The sequence below is a fragment of the Electrophorus electricus genome, chromosome 8 (genome assembly GCF_013358815.1).
Source record: "Electrophorus electricus isolate fEleEle1 chromosome 8, fEleEle1.pri, whole genome shotgun sequence".
NCBI classification, from domain to species: Eukaryota; Metazoa; Chordata; class Actinopteri; order Gymnotiformes; family Gymnotidae; genus Electrophorus; species Electrophorus electricus.
This window is the reverse complement of record NC_049542.1, coordinates 20,773,854-20,785,975: the sequence shown is the minus strand read 5'-3', so window position 1 is coordinate 20,785,975 and position 12,122 is coordinate 20,773,854.

The following is a 12,122-nucleotide window of genomic DNA, read 5'->3' as shown; positions in this document are numbered from 1 at the left end:
AAAAGTGTGGCAGAGAGACTCTATGTGGAAGCTTCATTCAGTTGGTAGTTCAGTAATTTGGTAGTTTTTATGCTTAATGCAAAAAGCAATTAAAATGTACCTAACTGCTCTGTGAAAAAAACAGATGCATTTTCAAATACATCCTTTTTATCTACATAACTACATTAAGCAAAGTATTAGTAAATATCAAGTAAGCATGAGCTCCATAAACCCCCAATGTGAACTAATATATTACATTTAGTGTTAACTGGCTATAAGTTTCATGTTTTGATATTTTTCTTTCTCTAGTGCACCCTGAGTTATTACCTGATGGCTGTAAATTGTGGAGAGTAAGACATTGCATCGGTAAGGAGCATATTGGTGCAGTGGGGTTAGTGATGTAATGAGCCTGCTGTTAGCTTCCTGTGATGTCCCAATTGTTGTCAGTCTGCTAAAAGGTGTATAGTTTAGTTATTGATGAGTGTGTCAGTGACTGCTTATTTCCTTTACACTTGTTATTGTGTATTACTAGATATATTGTCTATGTAGTGTGTTTCAAGTTTCAAGTTTGGTTTATTTGTCACATACATAGTCATACACAGTACAACACGCAGTGAAATGGTGGAGAGTGCTCTGTCCAAACTGAGGAAGAGAACCAGGGGTGCATAGAGAAAAAAATATATATACAGATATATACAGTGTGAGGTACTTGGTTTCTTATTGTGGTGAATAAGAGCCATATTAATGCAAATGACTTTCACTACAGAAGTCATGGATGAGACAGGAGAGTGAAGTGAAACAGTGTGGGTGGTAATCTGCCTCCATGCCAAGACAAAGGTGTGTGTGTGTGTGTGTGTGTGTGTGTGTGTGTGTGTGTGTGTGTGTGTGTGTGTGTGTGTGTGTGTGTGTGTGTGTGTGTGTGTGTGTGTGTGCATGTGTATATGTGTGTGTTCGTGTGTATGTGTGCGCGCGTGTGCGCGCGTGCGTGTGTGTGTGTGCGTGTGTGTGTGTGATTATGCATGGTGTAGAGAGAGGGTTTAGTACTAGGGAATCAGTGACAGCTTGATATCTTCACAAAACATCTGCTGTGCTGATTTTGGTCACTCCTGAGGTGATGTAAAAATGGGCAAGAGAGAGAGGCAGAGAGAGAGAACATGCCTGGTGATTCACTGTTCTTTCTTAGCATGTACGAGCTACAGGATGAGTGGTGATGTACCCACATACAGCCAGAGCACAAAGAGCAGTAACCTTCAGCAACCATCAACACATGCCTTGCCACAATAAAACAAAGATGTGAGTGTGCAGGGATAGAGCACAGGTTGGAGAAGCACTGTTCTTGTTGAATTATTTGAGGGAATGCAGTACAGAGCCTGTAGAAGATGGCTGAGTTTATAGAAGTGTAAAACAGCAGAGGTGCATTGTATTCAAAGGAGTTCTTTATCAGTCAATTAAGTCTATGCTCCTATTGCTCTCTACCTGGGTATCCATGGTGTGTTGAAGCATGTGCAAATTCAGAATTTTGTGCAGATGCATGTGGAAATACAGGGGAATGCAGTGGCCAGTTGTTTGTAGGCTGCCGACATACTGTATGAAACAATTTAGTGCTTGGCTGGGCACTGCTGACGTGGTTCGAAACTGTGCCAGAATAAGCTGCACACAAAGAGGAGGCATCATGCAGTATCACAGCAGATACTGAGAGATAGGTGAATGAGAGGTTATACAGAATTACTATTTTCAGCCCTCAGTATGCTTGGTATTTCTGTGTGTGTGTGTGTGTGTGTGTGTGTGTGTGTGTGTGTGTGTGTGTGTGTGTGTGTGTGTGTGTGTGTGTGTGTGTGTGTGTGTGTGTGTGTGTGTGTGGAATAGACCTGTCCCAAGGTTAGAACACAGCAGATATTCTCATGCAGTAATCTCCTTATGGACCAGGAGCTGCTTACACAGACAGTCCAGCAGTCTCCTGCATTGCTCTTCGTACCCATGGCCTCATACTGTCGTCTTCTGCAGACCTGCACTTTTACTACTTTTGCACTCTATGCAGACATAGAAAGAAACTTAGCGAGAAACCATACCTAAAGGTCTTGGTGGTGAATGTGTGAGAGTGATAAATGTGTGAGAGAGGTGGATGTTGTGAGTGGTGAATATGTGAAAGTGGAGAAAGTGTGTGAGTGGTGAATATGTGAGAGTGGAGAAAGTGTGTGAGTGGTGAATATGTAAGAGTGGTAGATGTGTGTGAATATGTGAGAGTGGAGAAGGTGTGTGAGTGTTGAATATGTAAGAGTGGTAGATGTGTGTGAATATGTGAGAGTGGAGAAGGTGTGTGAGTGTTGAATATGTAAGAGTGGTAGATGTGTGTGAATGGTGAATATGTGAGAGTGGTGAAAGTGTGAGAGTGGTGGATGCGTGAGTGGTGAATATATAAGAGTGGTGGATGTGTGAGTGGTGGATGTGTGTGAGTGATGAAAGTACAACAGCAGCCTGAAGCTGTTGTCATGTGCCATCTTTAGAGTTAGCCTGCCTTGCGCTTGAAAGCTTTTTCAGAAAGGCTCACATTGATGTGGTTGCCCTTTGACCTGTGTCCATCTGCTTGCTGGACTCATCTCCAGTACAAAGAGCCATGGAGAGGGAAGGGTGTGTGAAGGGCAGACTGAGCAGAAAAGAGAAAAGAGAACAGATGAGTGGAGATAAAAGGCATAGTCCAAAGTTACATCACTTAGACTCATTGTCTTTCTGTCTTTTGGTCTTGTAAACTTCACTCATTATGATAACCCCTACATATACCCCATCAGACAGACGGACACACAAACACAAACACAAACACACACACACACACACACACATACACACACACACACACACGTATGTACATATGTACAAACTAGAAACACAAATAGTCCTTAGGATGTTCCCTCAAGGTCATAACAATATGATCATTAATATCCATGGAGGATCAAATCAGCTCAAAGGCCCAGTTCACTAAACAAAGTATTTTTTACTTCACACACACACCTGTGATAAGGATAAAGGAAACATTAGATCCTATAGGTTGTTGGTTTGTAAACCTGTGAAAGTGATCTGTCAATCCTGAAAAAAAAAAAATCAAGGTAGAAAATGAGAGAGTGAGACAGAGACAGAAAGAGACAGAGGCACCCTGACAGGGGGGTCACAGAGAAACCTTTCTTGAGCTGTCTTTAGTGTGCTTTCTTTTTCAGACTCCACCCCTCAGTATACATAATCATGCACATTTGACCTTCTCTAGCCTCACCCCCATTAAGGGCTCTCTTTAGCAACGATCCTTGGTCAACCATGCCCTCCATCCTAATCCACCTCTCTCTTCCTCTCGACCCATCGCACTCCTGCTTTTACTTTTTCCCTGGTGTGAAAGAGGCCCCCAGCCCCACCTCCCAGAGAGACCTGGGTCTCTTGGCTGTTCTCTTGGAGGAGTTGAGATTAGCAGAGGGCTGTTGGTGCTGCCTAACTGTGGGAGCACAACTCCACCACATTTTCTCCACCTTCCACATTTTCTCCACTGTTCACTGTGCACTGCTGAGTTGAGTTGTATGTGTGTGTGAGAGACAGATAGAGATTAAGATAATATAAAATATGTGGTTGTGCATAGAGATTTGTAAACCACCTTTGGATTTTATAATAATATTAGCCTCTGCGTTTAATGTGCTTTTAAAATAACAACCCCCCTACAGAAATCTCCATTTGCCCTAGTTTAGACCCCATTATAAACATCTATACTAAGGGGTTGGGGAGGGAGTGGGTGAACATAGTGACAAGAGGAGAGGTACAGATGACCAGAGCATGACATGTTCTGCATCTCCCTGACTAAGACCATCCCCAGGGCATGCTGTTTTGGGCAAAGAGGGTTACTACGAGATTTAGAGAAATGCAAATGTGCCAGAACTGAGATACACTCTATCACCTTTTGACACAGAAAAGATAATCTATGGCCTGCTTTTCACAGATAGTATTTGAATGGGCAGCTAAGACTCATCCACACACACGCACGCACACGCACACACACACACACACACACACACACACACACACACACACACACACACACACACACACACACACACACACACACACACACACACACACACACACACACACACACACACACAGTCCACAGGGGCCATATTGGCAGACCTCCATTCATGTGCTTGCATGTGTCTGGGTCCCAGTCCCAGACAGTGAGTGGGAGTGGGGGGTTACTGTACCAACTTCCCCTTGCCCAGCAGTGGCAGAAGCCACCTCTCTATACTGCACCTTCTGCACCACCACTCTCTACCTCCATGAGGCACACTCTCTCCTTTCCCTCAAAGATATTACATAGTGTCTTTTGTCTATACCAAGGCATGCTCTTTGTTTCTCACTCTCTCTCTTTTATCACTTGAATGCAGATGTCCCTATTCAGTTTGTCAAACTGAGGTTTGCTCTATACCCTCCAGCTGGGTCTCCAGTAAGACAAACAGGACATCGCTCACTGGCCAACCAACACACATTAAGCTCACACACACTGCAGAACTGAACTTGGTGCAGCAGATGCAGCTCCAGTATAGTTGAGCTCTGACATCTCCTTCATTCAGAGAATTCAACCTCTGGGTTATCGTGTGATCAGTGCTCAATGAGCTGCTTATTAATCTAATGATACGAATTCATCGTAATCGATTTCTTTGTTTCTATAATTGGTTAGGTGCCTATGTCTATGCCCAGTAGAAAATGCAGCTTTTCTTCAGGAGCAGCAATATCAGCTTTGTGACTGTGACATCTGGCGCTCACCTTTTTCATCATATTACTGGACAGTGGCTGGATGTGATTGATTAAGAAAGATACAGCGCACACTTAAGCACTGATCTCTGGCTCCCCCTAGTGCCTTGACACTAGACATGTCACCTTGGAGCAGACTGTTGTCATGAAATAAAACTGACAGCTAAGTCTAAAAGAAAAATCATGTATGATTTATTAATTATTTAGTTAATCAGACTTCCTCTAAGTCACATGTTACCAATATTGCAGAGTAAAAAATTGTTCTTTCTCTTTGCCATTTTTTAATTAAGTTATTCATTGTTAGGTACACAATGGATGCAATGGTGTTGTACCTACATGGTTTCACCAACAGAGGGTACTGTTCAACAATTACTTAATCCTGCTCTAACCAATCAGAGCCCAGTGAATAGACGTCACTGTGGCAAAAAAAAAAAGTGGTGCCATTGACAGAAAGTGCATAATTGAATAAATGCAAGAAAGATCATTATTTTTGTCTTTCCAGTTGCTTATGGTTTTGTGCATGTATGTCTGTTTGTATGTGAGAGTACACACAGTTGGATAGTGCTATTTCTATGTGTTTTAATGAGTTTGCCCACAGGCCTCTGTGTCATGCTCAGTGAAGCTGCAGAGCCGGTATTCTGATGTGTTGCTATAGTAACCTTTAGCCGCTGATGCCAGAGTGATGTAGAGCCAAGGGTGGGCATTAAAGGGAGGGAGAGACAGAGAGATACAGAGAGACAGAGATGGAGAACGTCAGAGAGTGAAAGAGCAAGTAAGATAGATAGAAAGAGAGAGAGAGTGTTTGTGTGTGTGTGTGTGTGTGTGTGTGTGTGTGTGTGTGTGTGTGTGTGTGTGTGTGTGTGTGTGTGTGTGTGTGTGTGTGTGCGTGTGTGTGCGTGTGTGTGTGTGTGTGTGTGTGTGTGTGTGTGTGTGTGTGTGTGTGTGTGTGTGTGTGTGAGAGAGAGAAAGAGAGAGAGAGAATGATTTCCAGATTTTCTATTTTCTAACTTTCCAACACCTAATCGAAGCTAGGGCTATACATATAGAAACAAGACCATGAATAAAGCATCAAAAATCAGCACAAACACATATAATAGAAATGTTTACTAACTTGCATTGCCTGCATTGTTCAAAGTGAGCTAAGGCTTTGTGAAAGACTGTGACAGGAGGGCATGTCTGTTGCCGTGCAGACTTCCACTGAGCTCTCAGTGTTAACAGGATGTTTTCTGATTACTCCACTGATGCATGCTCATCCATTCCAGCAGACATGCTGATGAGCTTCTCTCAACCCTGCACAGTAGGGCTCTGATCCTGCACCACTCCAGCCCAGTATGACTGCACTAAAGAGGCCCTCACAGGTGGGAGACAGCGAGAACCTCATGCTTTTTCACTTCGTTACTCTTTATTATTAGTTTTTTTCTCTCCTTTACTCAAACCCTCCTGCACCCCCCCACCCCACCCACACACACACACACTTACTGACTCTCCTCTCTCTCCTGCTATAAATAGGACTAACATTGTGTGAACATGAGCACTCCACTTATACAGAAGCCTCCCACCTCTACTTTCCCTCTGTCTTTGCTCTCTCTTCCTCTTCCTGCTCTGCTCCTTCCTTTTGATAAGTCCTTCTATCTTTTCTTTTTCTCTGTCAGCATGACAGCATGTCTCTCCCTCTCCTCACCTGAGTTCTGGGTCAATATCCAGGAATTATCAAGCTAAATGTTGGAGAGATATTCTCTCATGTTTTCATTGACTATAACCGCTTGGTCTATGAAGTGTTACCCTGACAATGGGCCTCGCCATGGTCTGTGTTCGGCTTGGCCTCATAGAGCGGGGCAGAGGTGTGGGGGCAAGAGCCAGCATGGAGGGTCTAAAACAGCCCAAATCTGAATGACCTTCAACTTGAACTTTGCTGAGTGTCTATATTCTCTTAATTTTTGTTGGCCATGAGCCTAATTAATAATTGTTCAGTAATTGTTCATTTGAGCAGCAGAGAGGGACTGACACCTGTTTGTTTGTTTGTTTGTGTGTGTGTGCGTGTGTGCGTGCGTGTGTGTGCGTGTGTGTGCGTGTGTGTGCGTGTGTGTGTGTGTGTGTGTGTGTGTGTGTGTGCGTGTGTGTGTGTGCGTGTCTGTGTGCGTGCGTACGTGTGTGCCTGCCTGTCTCTATGCATCCAGCCGTCATATGAGCATGGACCTGGAATAGTGGCTACGTGTTGCGGTGGAGGATGGAGTGTGTGAGTCATCCCCTGGTGCTAAGTCTCATGCGTGTGCATAGGTCGTGACATCAGCTCATCACATCCCACATCTTCCCCACTTCACACAAAGAATGAATGATCCCGGCCATCTACACCAAAGCAAACGTCAGAAAGGTTGAGCACAGTCCACTATGAATTAGAAAGTGTGATGAGTGTGTAGGGTACCCAGACCCCCCTGTTCTGTCATTTTAAATCAACAAAAACATGTATGATAGTATGTTTGACTGGACAAAAACAATGCTCACATAACCTGAATCAGGAATGACATAAAAAAAAATTTTGTTTCTTAACTACATTGATATTTAAATTTCAAATTTTCGACTATTGATGTCAAAGATGGACAAAAAGATAAGCAGTGTCTTTATTTACTGTCTTTGACAATATACACCAGAGGTAAAATGTAAAAAATTATGCCATAGGGAAGTTTGCAGATGACCACAGAGCCATTTGTTTAGATTTAGAGTATCGTTGAATAGCTAATAGTAAGTTCAATACTGTTTAAAGGCAAAACATATACTAAATGCTGCACATTTTAAATTGTCACATCACAGAAATACTGTATGGTATCCTTTATGTATGTTAATGAAATCACTACACCTTTTTTCAGTAAAAGCTGATAAATCCCACAAAACATGCGCACACACACACACACACACACACACACACACACACACACACACACACACACACACAAACTGAATTGTGTGGGAACACATGTGTTGTTGGCCACCTGAGGGGCTTTGAATGCTGAGCTTTAATCTCCACACTGGGCTCTTGTGCCTTTGAAGTGCTAATGTAAGGCACGTGCTTTTCCTCTTCATGCCACACACTTGCACGCACACGCACGCACACACACACACACACACACACACACACACACACACACACACACACACACACACACACACACACACACACACACACACACACACACACACACACACACACACACACACACATACAGTCACTGAGGCTTGCTGTGAGCTAGCTCGTTTATGCTTGGAGCTACACACACACACACCGACGCACACACACACACACACACACACACAGACATGTGCTATGTGTAAGTGGCACATCAATGAAAACAAACCCCAGCAGCACACCCCATTTGTGTCTCACTTGTGGTTCCTCTTATTCATACAGTTATCTGGTGAACTGTCTGAAGGCAAAGGTCCTGTAAAGTTATAAGATGTATTCAGTGTTCATCAGCTGAGCACCTTTTCAAACCCTCTAAGGGCTGTTGTGGAAAGGGGCTGGAAGCATGGGAGGAAAGGTAAAAAAGCAGGAAAATTAGGAGAGTGAGTGCCAATTAGAGGACAGGAGCATTGAAGGCGGGGGTTGGAACCTGTCAGAGGAACCTAAAGAAGCCTTCTACAGTTACAAGACAACAGTGTATAAAAACATACAGACAGATGTTATCTGAGGAAGAAAAAATGCTGTCTTTCCTTTCCTCTCATCTCCCTTTCTATCCTTTTTTTCCTTCTCTCCCTTTCTCTGCCTTTTCCTTTCTTGCTCCCTCCCTCTCTCCTCTCTCTCTCTCCCACTCTCTCTCTCTCTCTCTCCCACTCTCTCTCTCTGAGGGATATGAGGAGGGAGGGAAGCTGGAATCTGTAGGGTAGTTGTCACAAGCCTTTTCTCTGCCCTGGAGGGCCTGTGTTGTTGCTATAGCAACTGGGTCAGGACTGCCACATCCAGGGAGACAGAATGTAAGTATGTAACAGGTGTGTGAGGTGGTGGTGAAGGGAGGAAAGGGGGAGGGGGATACGGAAGGAATAGAGACAGGGAGGAGAGATAAAAGAGAGGTTTGCCGTGGAATCAGCCGCAGGGGTCGGGTTCAACCTATTTGTTCATAACACAGAGTGCATGCACGCACGCGCACACACACATGCACGCACACAACACACACACACACACACACACACACACACACATACACACACACACACACACACACACAAAATTCAATTAATGCTCTTAGGAAAAAAAAGATACTTTGTTGCCACAAAATATATTACACGGAATTCTTTACTCAGGGGAAATAAAAGAGTACTCTGTAATACAGGGGCAAATGACACATAAAACTGCTAAACAATATTCCTAAAAAGGGTTGGAGCAGTAGATTTCTGGATCAAGTGATAACAAGAAGCAATTACATTTGACTACTTGAAGATAAGTGGGAAATAACAAGGATGTTGGTGAGATAACGAGAGATAGTATTAAACAGAATGACATATTGAAAAGATATAAATATCATTGTTATTAGGGAATTGTGCAATTATCTAAATATTTTTAATCACTTCTGTGGAGTCTGAATGAATACTTAGTGAACTTCAAGCTCAGTGGGTGAGAACTCCACAGCAGGAAATAGGACATGTTGAAAGCAGGCAGTTTCTGGTCTGATCTTAACACAGCTACAGGGCCTACTGATCTAGTGCCCTTGGCCTGTGGGCTTGTGTCCTTCCTCCGTCCACTACAATTACCACTTTCAGCAGAGCACTTGGATTTTAATGTACATTAATTGTGTGGAGTTTTTTTTTTTTTTTACATTTACCATGCGGAGTTACAATAAGTTGTTTCTACTTTGAATACATGTTCCACCCTTGATTATTCAAAAGGTAGCAATACTCCCCCTTTCCCCAAAATTCCCAGAAATAGCAAGGATCTACTTCAGCTGCATAAACCTAAATCATGGAAGTAATATAGTGACTAGGCATTACTAATGATGGGAGCGCAGAGCAGCGGTTTGACACTTGAAGTGGTGCTCTGTGTCAGGATGTGGAATCCTATTGGCAGACAGTGTCAGGCACACAGTGAATGAGATATGCTCCCTTGACAACATCAGCATCACCCTCTGCAGGTGCTTGCCAGGCAGCTGAGACAAATTGCTTTCATGTCTTTAACTCATCTATGCATGTGTGATGGGGTGGGGGGATAATTACACAAGGGCAAACATTTTGGAATTCATAACCCAACTTTGTTCATATTAACAAATGGCTCAGTTCCACTAGATGTACATGGCTACTGAGCTGATTCAAAGGGTTCAGTAGTGGTATGATCCATCCAGAAAATACTAAGTGACCCTATAATATAATTCCCTTTATGACAGTGTAACTACACTATACAAATGAACATCTGGCTGTGCTTGTGAAAGATGCTTCTGCCCAGTCTTCCTTTTGACCTTTTGCCCCTGATATCTGCCCTTATTATCCTGAAGACCTAATCCAGTAAGACTGTGCCCTTGTCCCTCCGGTCATTAAGAAAGGTGCCTTCCATGGTGATGCAATAGCTCATCTCCCACACACAGGTCAGAGTCATTAATCTCACCAGGGCACCGGGATATAGAGTATGCATATGCAGACATGTGGATCTCAGCATATAGCCTACAGGAGCCACCTTTCCTGCACCCCACTTCACAGAGAGTTCAGAGGTGTTTTCAGCAATACTCTCATGTTGTTGTGTTGTATTAACTCTTACACTTAGTCCAGTGTTCATATCCTTACTTACTTATTCTTTATTCTTTAGAGGTCTTCAGAAATTGAACTCTGATTGCATCTTACCATTTTCAGTTTACATTTACATTGTCAATATTATTGTATGGTAATAATAAATTGCTTTAAAGATACATTAGTGTTTCTCCAAATTTAATGAGCAAAATGGCAAACCTTGAGCAAACCTTGAGGAATGTCAGAGGCAGAGGTTTGTCATAATTTGATTAAACTGTCTCTGATATAAAAGGAAAAAAGTTTAAAGGGTCAGAATTGGAGAATTAAGGTGGGCTGCCAGTGCTTTCTATCTCTCTTTCTGTCCCTTTCTGATCTAGCCTGCACTCTCCATGCTGGGTCTATGCTCACGCTCCCTTACCCACTTCATTATTACCACTCATAATTAGCTGGCAGGACAATTTCCCTGTTTAGATGCTAATTAATTTGTTTCCTCTGTAATGGAGGCCTGTTTGTATACTGTGGGCATAGGGCTACAGAGAAGGAGAGAGGTGCCCTTTGAGATGGGAGGAAAGGTTGTTTAAACCTGAGAAGAGCACCTCTTTGTTTTTGCAAGGTTTTGATGGAGAATGTGCATGATTGTGTGTGATGATGGAATATTTCTGAAGCTGTAGATCTTGGTGGGTTCGGTCAAGTTAGCAGGCCATTTATATGATTAGTAGGCCATTTACATGATGCTTCATCAGATAAAGCCCCCATCAGTGCTGAGATACATTTATCTTCATTAGCTTCATCAAATGTTCATTCACAACTTGGTTATTAGCATTCTCTGGCTCAGGAATGTGGTTATGTATCACTGCATGGTGGTTAGGAATGCTGTCTGTAATGAACGTGACATTTGTTTTTGGGGGGAGGTGAGAGAGAGAGTACATTTTTAATTATCTAGGAAAAGGAATAAATGGTGGAGGAGGTGAAAGACTACAGCACAGAATGAGGAGGCTCTCTGAGTCCCATCAGGATTACACATGGTCTGGCAGCAGGGGGGACACAACACCACCCCCTCCCCATGCACACTTGATTGTGACCCTAATCCAACTGTAAATCTTTTACTCTAAAAAAAAAACCCAAAACATTGCACAGTAGACACAGTAGGCCGAGAGGCAACAGACGAGAGAAACATACATTACTGTCGTTGAAGGAGGTATTGCTTGCTGGATATGTGCCAAATGCCTCTCTACCTTCCCATAAACGCAGGAGGACACAGAGGTCGAGAGCGTTGCAGAAACACAGAGACATGATGCATGTTGATGTGTCTATTAACCCTTCCCAGTGTCTGCTGCCACAGCAACGGTGAATATGCATGAAGGTGAATTACATCCTATCTGCATCTCGGTGGCAGTGCAATAAAGCAGTGATGTCAGCTAACATTAAAAAGTTGGCACCTCCAAAGGTGTTAGATACCACAATTTTAGGTTTGTCAAGGTGCAGGACCTGACCAGATGTAGCTCGTTAAATGACAGCGTGTTTGTGAGATTGCAGATTAAATAATAACTTTTATATAGTTGAGTCTATAAAACTTTGAACCAAGGACCATGATGTTATCTGGATTCTTGACGAGTAATTGGGACAGACATGCTATAAGGACTGATTGCCTGTATCTGGCA